This window comes from Arachis hypogaea, chromosome 14, assembly GCF_003086295.3.
Source record: "Arachis hypogaea cultivar Tifrunner chromosome 14, arahy.Tifrunner.gnm2.J5K5, whole genome shotgun sequence".
Taxonomy (NCBI): domain Eukaryota; kingdom Viridiplantae; phylum Streptophyta; class Magnoliopsida; order Fabales; family Fabaceae; genus Arachis; species Arachis hypogaea.
This window is the reverse complement of record NC_092049.1, coordinates 58,314,064-58,326,172: the sequence shown is the minus strand read 5'-3', so window position 1 is coordinate 58,326,172 and position 12,109 is coordinate 58,314,064. Positions and strand designations below refer to the sequence as shown.

Below are 12,109 nucleotides of genomic sequence, written 5' to 3'. Positions count from 1 at the left end.
AAGGTCTTTCTAGGATGATGGATTCATCCTCTTCCTTTCCAGTATCCAGGACTATGAAATCAGTAGGGATGTAAAGGCCTTCAACCTTTACTAACACGTCCTCTACTTGTCCATAAGCCTGTTTTCTTGAACTGTCTGCTATCTCTAATGAGATTTTAGCAGCTTGCACCCCATAGATTCCCAGTTTCTCTATTACAGAGAGGGGCATGAGGTTTATTCCTGAACCAAGGTCACACAGAGCCTTAAAGATCATGGTGCCTATGGTACAAGGTATTATGAACTTTCCAGGATCCTGTCTCTTCTGAGGTAATGTCAGTTGATCCAGATCACTTAGTTCATTGATGAACAAGGGAGGTTCAACTTCCCAAGTATCAATGCCAAATAATTTGGCATTCAGCTTCATGATTGCACCAAGAAACTTGGCAGTTTGCTCTTCAGTAACATTCTCATTCTCTTCAGAAGAGGAGTACTCATCAGAGCTTATGAAGGGCATAAGGAGGTTCAATGGAATCTCTATGGTCTCTAGATGAGTCTCAGATTCCTTTGGTTCCTCAGAGGGAAGCTCCTTATTGACCACTGGACATCCCAGGGGGTCTTCCTCCTTGGGATTCACATCCTCTCCTTCCCTTACAGGTTCGGCCATGGTGCTTATGTCAATGGCCTTGCACTCTCCTTTTGGGTTCTCTTCTGTATTGCTTGGGAGAGTACTAGGAGGGATTTCAGTGATCCTTTTACTCAGCTGGCCCACTTGTGCTTCCAGATTTCTAATAGAAGACCTTGTTTCATTCATGAAACTTACAGTGGCCTTAGATAGATCAGAGACTAGATTTTCTAAATTAGAAGTATTTTGTTCAGAGTTCTCTGTCTGTTGCTGAGTTGATGACGGAAAAGGTTTATTATTATTAAACCTGTTTATTCCACCATTATTAAAGCCTTGTTGAGGCTTTTGATCCTTCCATGAGAAATTTAGATGATTTCTCCATGATAAGTTATAGGTGTTTCCATAAGGTTCACCTAAGTAATTTACCTCTGCTATTGCAGGGTTCTCAGGATCATAAGCTTCTTCTTCAGAAGATGCCTCTTGAGTACTGTTGGATGCAACTTGCATTCCATGCAGACTCTGAGAGATCATATTGACTTGCTGAGTCAATATTTTATTCTGAGCCAATATGGCATTCAGAGTATCAACCTCAAGGACTCCATTCTTCATAGGCGTCCCATTACTCACAGGATTCCTTTCAGAAGTGTACATGAACTGGTTATTAGCAGCCATGTCAATGAGTTCTTGAGCTTCTGCAGGCATTTTCTTTAAGTGAATGGATCCACCTGCAGAAGTGTCCAGTGACATCTTTGATAGCTCAGACAAACCATCATAGAATATATCCAGGATGGTCCATTCTGAAAGCATGTCAGAAGGACACTTTTTGGTCAACTGTTTGTATCTTTCCCAAGCTTCATAGAGGGATTCACCTTCTTTCTGTCTGAAGGTTTGAACATCAGCTCTAAGCTTGCTCAGCTTTTGAGGAGGAAAGTACTTGGCTAAGAAAGCCGTGACCAGCTTATCCCAAGAGTTCAGGCTGTCTTTGGGTTGAGAATCCAACCATAATCTAGCTCTGTCTCTTACAGCAAAAGGGAAAAGCATGAGCCTGTAGACTTCAGGATCTACTCCATTAGTCTTAACAGTATCACATATCTGCAAGAATTCAGTTAAGAACTGAAAAGGATCTTCAGATGGAAGTCCATGAAACTTGCAGTTCTGCTGCATCAGAGAAACTAATTGAGGTTTCAGCTCAAAGTTGTTTGCTCCAATGGCAGGAATGGAGATGCTTCTTCCATGTAAATTGGAATTAGGTGCAGTAAAGTCACCAAGCATCCTCCTTGCATTATTATTATTTTTGGCTGCCATCTCCTCTTCCTGTTCAAAAATTTCTGAAAGGTTAACTCTGAATTGTTGTATTTTAGCTTCTCTTAATTTTTTCTTCAGAGTCCTTTCAGGTTCTGGATCTGCTTCAACAAGAATATTCTTGTCCTTGCTCCTGCTCATATGACAAAGAAGAGGGCACAGAAAAATAATAATAATAATGGAGATCCTTTATACCACAGTATAGGGATCCCTTTGTAAGTGGAAGAAAAGGGGGAGACAAAGAATGTAATATAATGGAAGAAACACAACTGTGAGGATGGCAGAGATGTGAGATGAGATGTTAGGATATGAATGAATAAATAGAATAAGATGGAAGAGAGAGAATTTTTGAAAAATATTTTTGAAAAAGAGTTAGTGATTTTTGAAAATGGTTTTTGAAAAATGTTAGTATTTTTTGAATTTTTTTTTTAAAATCAAAAATAAAAATAATTAGTTAATTAAAAAGAAATTTTTGAAAAAGAGGGAAGATATCTTCGAAAATTAGAGGGAGAGAGTTAGTTAGTTAGTTGAAACAAATTTTTGAAAAGATAAGAAGTTAGGAAGTTAGAAAAGATATTTTGAAATCAAATTTTTGAAAAAGATAAGATGAGAAGATATTTTTGAAAAGATATGATAAAATTAATTTTGAAAAAGATTTGATTTTTAAAATCACAATTAATGACTTGATTCATAAGAAATCACAAGATATGATTCTAGAACTTAAAGTTTGAATCTTTCTCAACAAGCAAGTAACAAACTTCAAATTTTTGAATCAAAACATTAATTGCTATTGTTATTTTCGAAAATTTGGTATAAAAATAAGAAAAAGATTTTTGAAAAATTTTTTTGGAATTTTCGAAAATAACTAAGAAATTTTGAAAAAGATAAGATTTTCAAATTGAAAATTTGATTTGACTCATAAGAAACAATTTGATTTTAAAAATTTTTGAAAAAGTCAATCCAAATTTCGAATTTGATGAGAGAAAAAGGAAAAGATATTTTTTTTTTATTTTTGAAATTTTTATGAAAAACATGAAAATTATGCAATGCATGAAATTTTTAGATCAAAACAATGAATGCATGCATGAATGATATGAATGTCAAGATGAACACCAAGAACACTTTGAATGTCAAGATGAACATCAAGAATCTATTTTTGAAAAATTTTTAATGCAAAGAAAACATGCAAGACACCAAACTTAGAATTCTTTAATGCTTAGACACTAAGAATTCAAGAATGCATATGATAAACATGAAAAGACACAAAACAAAAAATCATCAAGATCAAACAAGAAGACTTACCAAGAACAACTTGAAGATCATGAAGAACACCATGAATGCATGAAATTTTCGAAAAATACAAGATGCACATGCAATTGATACCAAACTTATGATATGACTCAAGACTCAAACAATAAACACAAAATTTTTTTATTTTTACGATTTTCTAATTTTTTTTTTTGAAAATTATATGAAAAAGAAAAATAAGGATTCCAAAATTTTTAACATGAATTCCAGGAATCTTACATTCTTAGTCTAAAGCTTCAGTCTAGGAATTAGACATGGCTCACTAGCCAGCCAAGCCTTCAATGAAAGCTCCGGTCCAAAACACTAGACATGGCCAATGGCCAGCCAAGCTTCAGCATGTAATTCAGATATGACATGCCTGACATACTCATTCCCAAAGGAATATACATGGCTTTACAGCCAGCCAGGCTTCAACATGCTTCATGAAACACTAGAATTCATTCTTAAAAATTTTGAATAAAATTTTTTTGAAAAACATTTTTATATTATTTTTGAAAACAGATGAGAAAATTTTAGAAATATTTTTGAAAAGTTTTTTTTTTTGAAAATAAAATAAAAAGAAAATTACCTAATCTGAGCAACAAGATGAACCGTCAGTTGTCCAAACTCAAACAATCCCTGGCAACGACGCCAAAAACTTGGTGCACGAAATTGTGATGTCCAGGCGCAAACTATTCCTGGCACGTGAGCAACTTGGTACGCGTAATCGTGATTACACATTCATAATTCGTCACAACTTCGATACAACTAACCAGCAAGTGCACTGGGTCGTCCAAGTAATACCTTACGTGAGTAAGGATCGAATCCCACGGAGATTGTTGGTATGAAGCAAGCTATGGTCACCTTGTAAATCTCAGTCAGGCAGATATAAAGTGATAATGGTGTTTTTGAATATTATATAATAAAATAGGGATAGAGATACTTATGTAAATCATTGGTAGGAATTTCAGATAAGCGAATGGAGATGCTTTTCGTTCCTCTGAACCTCTGCTTTCCTGCTATCTTCATCCAATCAGTCTCATTCCTTTCCATGGCTGGCTTTATGTGATACATCACCACTGTCAATGGCTACTTTCGGTCATCTCACGGGAAAATGATCCAATGCCCTGTCACGGCACGGCTAATCGTCTGGAGGCATCACCCTTGTCAATGGCTTCATCTTATCCTCTCAGTGAATAATATGCTCACGCACCCTGTCACGGCACGGCTATTCATCTGTCGGTTCTCGATCATGCCGGAATAGGATTTACTATCCTTTTGCGTCTGTCACTAACGCCCTGCAATCGCGAGTTCGGAGCTCGTCACAATCATTCAATCATTGAATCCTACTCGGAATACCACAGACAAGGTTTAGACCTTCCGGATTCTCTTGAATGCCGCCATCATTCTAGCTTATGCCACGAAGATTCTGGTTAAGAAATCTAAGAGATATTTATTCTAGCTTATTTCATGTAGAACGGAAGTGTTTGACAGGCATGCGTTCATAAGGGAGAAGGATGATGAGCGTCACACATAATCATCACCTTCATCACGTTCTTGGGTGCGAATGGATATCTTAGAAGAGAAATAAGAAGAATTGAATAGAGAACAGTAGTACTTGCATTAATCTTTGAGGAACAGCAGAGCTCCACACCTTAATCTATGGAGTGTAGAAACTCTACCGTTGAAAATACATAAGTGAAGGTCCAGGCATGGCCGAGATGGCCAGCCCCCAAAACGTGATCAAAGGATCATAAGGTAATCCAAAGATTCCAAATACAATAGTAAAAGGTCCTATTTATAATAAACTAGCTACTAGGGTTTACATGAGTAAGTAATTGATGCATAAATCCACTTCTGGGGCCCACTTGGTGTGTGTTTGGGCTGAGCCTGAGTGTTGCACGTGCAGAGGCCATTTGTGAAGTTGAACACCAGTATTTGTGCCACTTTGGGCGTTCAACTCTGGTTTTGGATCCTTTTCTGGCGCTGGACGCCAGATTTGGGTAGAAGGCTGGCGTTGAACGCCAGTTTACGTCATCTATTCTTGGCCAAAGTATGGACTATTATATATTGCTGGAAAGCCCTGGATGTCTACTTTCCAACGCAATTGGAAGCGCGCCATTTCGAGTTCTGTAGCTCCAGAAAATCCACATTGAGTGCAGGGAGGTCAGAATCCAACAGCATCAGCAGTCCTTCTTCAACCTCTGAATCTGATTTTTGCTCAAGTCCCTCAATTTCTGCCAGAAAATACCTGAAATCACAGAAAAACACACAAACTCATAGTAAAGTCCAGAAATGTGAATTTAACATAAAAACTAATGAAAACATCCCTAAAAGTTACTAGATTCTACTAAAAGCATACTAAAAACAATGCAAAAAAGCGTATAAATTATCCGCTCATCAAAAGGATAATGAAAGGTAAGGCCATATAGGTATGTAAGCTCAGTGAAACAAAGGCCTCAATCATATAAGTGCATGTATACATCAAACAATGGAAATATAGAATTAAGCAAGACAGAGATCACAATTTTAGAGAGAAAAATACACACTAAAACAGAATTTTGGTTGATAAAATGTAACCAATTCAAATAGGCTCAAAAATCTCACAGGTTTTGTGTGTTCGAGTTCTAAACCATGTTCCAGTATAACATCTCTTCAAACAAGTGTGACATTAAATTTTATTCAAATTAGTAAAATTCTCTAAAAGTTTTCTTGAAAAAGAAAATATTACTTCAACCAAGTGGTAAAATATGCAAAAAAAAATTAAACAAATATGCAATCAAACATGCAAATGCAACAATGAATAAGGAAAATAAATCATTGGTGTTGAGATAGAGGAGTAACTAACCCATGGAGATCGGTATCGACCTCCCCACACTTAAAGATTGCACCATCCTCGGTGCATGCTGAGATGTGCAGGTGGACGGGTCTTCTCCAACTGATGCTTTTCTCCAAGGATTTTGTTGATGGACTTGTTTGTCTCCCCATGTAAACGTCTTCCGGTTCCCTTCCGGGTGGCCATCCTGAAAGAAAAAGGGAAGAAAAGTAACCTAGAAATAAAGATAGGAAAATAAATAAAACATGGGTTGGTTGATGCCAAATAATGAGGGTCTCAATTACATGGTAGCTACAACATGCAAGTGAGAAAACAATAGAAGTACATGGCATACCAGTGGTGCGAAAATTTGCAACAATGGAGAAATGGGGAAGGAGAGATAATATAAATTCATGTCAATGCAAGAGTAATATAGATATAAAAGATTAGCATTGATTTAAATAATATTACTCAATAAGAATGAAATAAGTCACTAAGCACCAAGAAAATACCAGAAAAGATGTAACAGTTGAATAAGAACATTTGAACACCAATAATAATTTTAGAAAAATAAAAATATGCAATGAATGAAAGTATGTAAATAAATTAAATAAAATATAATGAAAGTGAGAGAAAATAAGAAAGGAAGAAGAAAGAAATAAGAAAAGATAAGAAGAATAAGGATTTAGAGAAGAAAAGATAAGAAAATTGGCACTAATTTGGATAGGTTGTGCGACGCTGGTGACGCGGTCGCGTGGGTGACGCGATCGCGTGGTGTGCGATAAGGTTGGGTGACACGGACGCGTTGGGCACGCGATCGCGTGACTCGATTTGTGCTAGTGGCGCGAGTGCAACCTCGCGATCGCGCAACTCTCTATTCGAAACTCTTTTGCCAAAAATCTGGGTGACGCGATCGCGTAAGTGGCCTTTCTTTTAAAAATGACATGGACGCGTGGGGCACGCATTCGCTTGGTAGGGCTTGGGCTTCCAGCACGAGTCCAGCCCAACTCCAGCTCAACTTTCTGCCATACACCCTTTTTACGCCGATTCAGGTCACGTGGCCGCGTGGATGACGCGGTTGCGTGGGAGGCTATTTTTCCAAATGACGCGGACGTGTCATCGACGCGGTCGTGTGAAGTCAATTTGTGCTAATAGTGCGCCTCCAGCGCTGCTCCTGCATAACTCTCTGTTCAATTCTTTTCTCTCCAACGCACTAGTGACGTGGACGCGTTAGCGACGCTGCCGCGTCGCGTGCGTGTCTTTTTTTTTTTTGTATAATCTAAAAAGATGCAGAATGCAGTGTTAATATGAATGTGATGCAAAACTCCAGGTTCAATATAATAAAATAAAATAAAATTTCAAAAACAAACAAAACTAAATAAAATTAAAATTGAGAAAGGAATGATTATAGCATGGTGGGTTGTCTCCCACCTAGCACTTTTAGTTAAAGTCCTTAAGTTAGACATTTGGTGAGCTCCCTGTTATGGTGGCTTGTGCTTGAACTCATCCAGGAATCTCCACTAATGTTTGTATCTCCAGTCACCTCCAGGGTCCCAAACTAGGCATGTAAAGCCCTTAAGAAGCTTCAGACAGATTCTTAGGCTCCCGGGGTGACAAATGTCAGAGTAGATTCCAGGATCCCAAATCTTGCTTTTACACCCATCTTTATTGGGATCTGTATTTTTCCAATTGGGTGATAAGTAATTTGAATTCTCACTGCAGCTACCAAACAGCTTCCTAGACCCATTCAGTTGAGCTTTACACCAACCTTTGCATTTAAACTTTGAGTATGCAACCATGTTGAACCTTATTGGACAACTCCAACCACTAACCATCTTCCTCTTACCCTCTATGCCACAAAGAGCTCTAAGTAGACCATCCGTCTCCAGTAGCCCATATTCAAGTGGAATTAGAAAGCTAAGAGATATGAATTTTACCCACTTGAATGTTGTGAAGGATGATGGTAACTTAGGGGGAGGTATTTCTAATGAAATTGCAAGCTCCACTCCCTTGTGCTCTTCTCTGACAACTTCCACCTCCTTGTAAGCTTCTTCAATTTCAACCTCTTCCAAGTCATCAACCAGGGTATGCCTTGGAGGTTGTACACCCTCCTCAACATCAAATGCAACCGTCTTGGAAGGAAGTTTTATGTCTTGACTTTCCCATGGAGGTTCAGCATCTCGCAAGTCTTCAACCAATTTTTCCTCTTTAATAATTACTGCTTTGTCCAGTAGTTTTAATATAAAATCGTACTCATCCTTAATGATTTGCTTTCCATGACAACTCCTTTCAATTGTTCTTTCATCTTCAAGGGTATTTACTACCTTCACCTTTAGGGCCTCCTCTAGCTCCTTATGAAGTATGGATTCGCGAAGATGATCCCTTCTCTCTTGTTCCATGTCAATAGCATCATTGGGATCATGTTGCTCTTGGATTGATGGATGTGGGTGCTCTTCCATGGATGGTGGTGATGGGATGGAGAGATCATTCTATGGTTGACAAGGAAGTGCACTAGAGCTTGAGGGTTGATTGTTGAAGGTATTTGGTGGTCTGATTTGGGCGACGAGAGCTTGTATAGTAGAGTTTAGATTGACAAGTGCTTTCTCCATGGAGGTTTGGGGTGGATCTATGTATGGTTCATTTGGTTCATAAGGTGGTTGGTATGGTAGATGTGTGTTAGAGTCATATGGAGGTGAATGGTGGAAAGGGGCTTATGAGTATGGTGGTCCAAAGTCATGTTGAGGAAAGGGTTCATAGGCATATGGTGGTGGTTGTTGATAGTCCACTGGAGGTGGTTGTTGCCATGAGGGTTGATCAAATCCTTGTGGCTCCTCCCATCTTTGATTGTTCCAACCTTGATACCTGTTCTCATTGTAATTTCTTCTCCTGCAACATAATTGTAACCAGACTCATAGCCAAAGGGATGAGAGTTCATAGTAGCAAAATAAAAATTAAAAATGAAAATAAAAACAAATTTAAATTAAAAGGTTATTTAAATTTTGAATTTGAAAATTAAATTTTGAAAATTGAAATTTGAAATTTTGAAATTTGAAATTTTGAAATTTGAATTTTAAATTTTGAAATTTGAATATTTGAAATTTAAAATTTGAAATTTGAAAATTTTTAAATTTAAATTTTGAAAATTTTTAAATTTGAATTTTGAAATTTGATTTTTGAAATAAGATAAGATAAGATAAAAATTTTAAAAATAAAAATCTGAAATTTTTTTTTCGAAAAAAATTAATTAAAAATATTTTTGAATTTAATGAGGAAAGAGAAAAACAATAAAATGACACCAAATTTCAAATTTTTAGATCAAAACGAAGAAAACAACTAAGAACAACTTGAAGATCAAGATGAACATTAAGAATAAATTTTTGAAAAAAAATTTTTTTATAACTAAATAAAAACCAATAACCTCTTAATTTATGAAAAAACAAAAATAAAACAAATAAACAAACAAAAAGCAAAAAATATTTACAATAACCAATAATAAGGCACACGTTTGCAATTCCCCGGCAACGGCGCCATTTTGATGAGAGAACTTTTGCGTGGTCTAGAAAATTTGCGGATAAATCCTCGTTACAAGTATAGTTTCTAAACCTTCAAAAGTTCCTTCATACAAACGTTTTGGTTGTCACAAGTAACAAACCCCTTTAAAATTGATAACCGAGTATTTAAACCTTGCGTCGTCTTCTCAAGGAATTGCAGGGAAGTATGTTCTTATTATTGGTTATGCAAAGGTATGTTTTGGGGTTTTTGGATCAAGGTAAAAAGTTAGAAAAGCAGTGGCAGAGGGAATAAAATAATAACAATAAACATAAACTCTTGGCAAGGTATTAGAAATTGGAAGTCCAGACCAAGTTATCCTTATCAATGATAATGAAAATTGAATCTTAATTCCACTTAGTCAACCTTTACTAAAGTAAAGGAAAGTCAAGGGATTAATTAGTTTGATCTTCGAATCCTATTTATTTCCTAAGAAAAGATTGGGATTATTGAAGTTCAATTCAATTGGCAAGATAACAATTAACAATTATGTTGTTGAATTGGATAACTCCTGAGTTACTGATTTCTTAACCAAAACCAAAAGGAAAAGAGTAAATTTACTGGAATAAAAATGTCTTCAGATGGGAAGCAGTAATTATGTAAATAAAAGAAAGCAATCATGAATTGAAATACCTCAAATAACATTAATTAAGAAAATTATATGTAACATGGAAGAGTTCATAAATTAAATAAAAATAAAGAACCTGGGATTGAGAGTCACTCCTAAAACTAAGAGAAGTCCTAAATCCTAAGAGAGAGAGGAGAGAACTTCTCTCAAAACTAATCTAAATCATGAGAAGTGAATTATATGAGCCTCCCTATGAATGAGTGCATTCCCCCACTATATAGCCTCTAATCTGTGTTTTCTGGGCCGCAAACTGGGTCAGAAACAGCCCAGAATTCACTGGTCCTGAATTCAACCACGCTGGATTTCCGTCACTGCGACGCGGCTGCATGGATCACGCGGTCGCGTCACCTAACGTCAGGAAAACTATAGCATATTATATATCAAATTGAAGCCCCGGACGTTAGCTTTCCAACGCAACTGGAACCGTGTTGTTTGGACCTCTGTAGCTAAAGTTATAGCCGTTTGAGTGCAAAGAGGTCAGGCTGGACAACTTAGCAATTTCTCCAACTTCTTGTATTCCTTCCACTTTTGCATGCTTCCTTTCCATCCTCCAAGCCATTCCTGCCCTGTAATCTCTGAAATCACTTAACACACATATCAAGGCATCTAATGGTAATAAGAGAGGATTAATATTAGCAATTATAAGTCCAAAGAAGCATGTTTTCAATCAAAGCACATAATTAGGAAGGTAAATGTAAAACCATGCAAATAGTATGAATAAGTGGGTAAAGAGTAGATAAAAACCACTCAATTGAGCACAAGATAAACCATGAAATAGTGGTTTATCAGTCCCCAACAAATTCGTGGATTAGTCGTCTGAGAGACGTATATTCAAGCTGGTGGTTCATCACTATTCGATGAAAGACACACTCTGAACCCATGTAGACGCAGGTGTTTGTCTGGCATGTTCGTCTTAATGTGATGAACAGAGCTGATTGTCACAAATCATCCTATTCACCATGTTGAAGTATGAATATACATCTTAGAATTAATGAAACACATATCAAAGAAGAAACAATAATACTTTTATTAATTCATAGGACTCAGCAGGGCTCCTCCCATCAACCTAGGAGGTTTAGAAACTCATACTGAAAATAAAATACAATGATAGAAAAATGTGAATAATGTGTGTCCTGCTTGATCTCTCCTAATGATTATGTAAAATACACTTTAAATAGTAAACAGATGACTATTAAGGGTAAAACAATCTATTTAGTGCTAAAATCTACTTCTGGGGCCCACTTGGTGAGTGTTTGGGCTAGGCTTTGATGAGATCCACGTGCTATGAGGCTTCTTGGGTGTTAAACGCTGGCTAGGGGGTCCTCATTGGGCATTTGGACGCTGGTCTCTGCTTTTGGGCGCTGGACGCTTGGAACGGGGCAGGAAGCTGGCGTTGAAAGCCAGTTTTGGGCCTTCTAATCCGAATCAAAGTATGAACTATTATACATTGATGGAAAGCTCTGGAAGTCAACTTTCCATAGCCGTTAAGAACGCTTGATTTTGACTTCTGTAGCTCAAGAAAATCTCTTCCGAGGGCAGATAGGTCAGATCCGGACAGCATCTGAAGTGCTTTCTCTGTCTCTAAATCAAACTTTTGCTCCAATTCCTCAATTTCAGCCAGAAAATACATAAAATTGTACAAAAACACATAAACTCATAGTAGAATCCAAAAATGTGAATTTAACTCTAAAAGCTATAAAAATATAATAAAAACTAAATAAAACATGCTAAAAACTATATGAAAATGATATCAAAAAGCGTATAAAATATCCGCTCATCAGCAGCCAATCCCAAAGACAGAGGAGATGCAAGGAAGTTCCTAGGTGACTTTACTGCACCCACTTCTGACTTCAATGGACCGAGCATCTCTATACCTGCCATCGGTACAAATAACTTTGAGTTGAAGCCTCAACTGGTCACTCTAGTT

The 12,109-nt window shown here is 36.9% G+C and overlaps 1 non-coding gene across 1 annotated transcript; it reads left to right on the top strand.

Moving 5' to 3' along the window:
• The first annotated feature begins 1,402 nt into the window (after positions 1-1,402).
• On the top strand, positions 1,403-1,510 carry LOC112745424 (small nucleolar RNA R71). Its single transcript, XR_003173354.1, has one exon. It is a non-coding gene; the product is annotated as a small nucleolar RNA R71 (small nucleolar RNA).
• The last annotated feature ends 10,599 nt before the right edge of the window (positions 1,511-12,109 follow it).